The sequence below is a fragment of the Arachis hypogaea genome, chromosome 1, assembly GCF_003086295.3.
Source record: "Arachis hypogaea cultivar Tifrunner chromosome 1, arahy.Tifrunner.gnm2.J5K5, whole genome shotgun sequence".
In the NCBI taxonomy this organism is placed as follows: domain Eukaryota; kingdom Viridiplantae; phylum Streptophyta; class Magnoliopsida; order Fabales; family Fabaceae; genus Arachis; species Arachis hypogaea.
In genome coordinates this window covers 101,130,692-101,132,466 of record NC_092036.1, presented here as the reverse complement: position 1 = coordinate 101,132,466, position 1,775 = coordinate 101,130,692, and the positions used below count along the sequence as shown (strand labels likewise).

Sequence of the window (1,775 nt, the reverse complement as noted above, 5' to 3'; positions counted from 1 at the left end):
ATAAAATTAATAGTTTAAAATTGTTAGATAATTTAATATATTTAATTAAATTATTATTTAATAATTTTTAATTATTAATTTTTTTGTCTTTCTGCTACCAGTCTATGACAGATCGAAATTTCAGTTAATGATTTGTTGCTAATAAATTACTACATACATAAGACGGAATTCGAACATTTAACTATTAACTTTACATCACTGTGAATTTTTTCACTTTTTTTTCTTTTTCTTTGGATGTGACCGATTCAGAAAAACCGATCCGAACCAAACCCAACTTAAATAATAAATAGATTTTTCATTTGGACGTGGCCTTGGACTAGAAAACTGACCCGGCCAAACAAACAGAACCTATTCGCCCCGCAACCCAATCCACTAGAAGTCTGACCCTACTGGAACTTAGTCTTATCTTCTTCGTCCTCATTCTCTCAGAAATCTCCCATTGTTACCAGAGCTTCTTTTAAAATGCCTGAGGCATGGTGCATGGACCTGAAGCCGAGAGCCACCTTCTTCGACGCCGTTGACCACCCAAAACCGGAGGTTTTCCTTTAGAATTCTGCCACTGCTACACCGCGCTGAAGATGCACCTCTCGGAAAATGCGAATCATACTCCTCGCTATCAAGGTCAACTCCTATACCTGCAACCCGCTTCCTCCCACCATACGCCAGACCGCGAACCACTCCGCTTTTCTTAGTCTGCAATTGGGTCTGCCCTAAATCTCCCGGTATTTTTGTATTGTGATGGTCCCTGCCACTTCTCTGCCCCCGCACCTTCCACGAAGCAGTAAGTCCCTCGACGCCCCCACCTCGGCCCCTATTTTCTAGGTCAATTATTTCTTTGTGGGTAACATTGGTAGGTTGGTGCATTGCTGTAGGTCGAAATCGCTCCTCTCCTTCAACTTCTTGTCTGTCTCAGGTTTCAATTTTCACCCTCCCATGTAACTTCTATTCTATTTGAAATCCTTGATGGCTGGTTGAAACTGAAACCTCATTGACTTGATTCTGTATACCCTGATTATGCTGAAGTATTGCGAATCCTACTTCTGTTCTAATTGTATTCCTGACTTGAATAGGTGGGTTAATTGTCCACTGTCTCCGTAGTTCATTTTCCGCTGCCATCACCGCCAGTTGGTGAGCTAATTTGTTGCCTTCTCTTAGAGTCCAGGTAGCTCCCACATCCGGAGCCTCATCCGGCAGTTGGAGAATGTCTCGGATGATTGCATCTGCTTCCGCTATAGGCATTTTTGCCTTAATTGCTTGAACCAGAGGTAAGCAATCTGTTTCAATTATGCAATTGGTAATTTGTAGATTTTTAATGAGTATGAGTGTCTCTCTGTATGCTTTAGCTTCTGCTGCTAATGCTGATGTTGTCCTGAATGTTGCTGTTGTCCCAGTGATGTCTTTTCCTTGCAAGTCTCTGACTACAACTGCTAACGCTGCCGTGCCTGAATCCCTTTGGAAAGTCGCGTCTTTGTTCACCTTCAACCTAGGGGTGTGCATAGGTCGGGTGAAATTGGATTTGATGTGACTCAGATCCGACTCGAAATATATACCGGGCCTATTTATTAGACCCGAACCCGTCCCTAGACCCGATGAAATCTATATACCTTCGGGCCACAAATATATACCGGGTAAAAATTGGGTGAAAATTGGGTCGTTAACATTACATTACCTCGATGCCTTCTTATAAGCTAGCATGTGAAAATATCCAAATTCCCAAGACTCCAACCATTATTTGACATGGTAAAATTTACTTAAAAAAATATAACAAGAATCAA

The 1,775-nt window shown here is 41.5% G+C and overlaps 1 long non-coding RNA gene across 1 annotated transcript; it reads left to right on the top strand.

Moving 5' to 3' along the window:
* The first annotated feature begins 428 nt into the window (after positions 1 to 428).
* LOC140183997 (uncharacterized) lies at positions 429 to 1,775 on the top strand. The gene is made up of 3 exons (XR_011880634.1): positions 429 to 781; positions 873 to 1,265; positions 1,392 to 1,775. It is a non-coding gene; the product is annotated as an uncharacterized lncRNA (long non-coding RNA).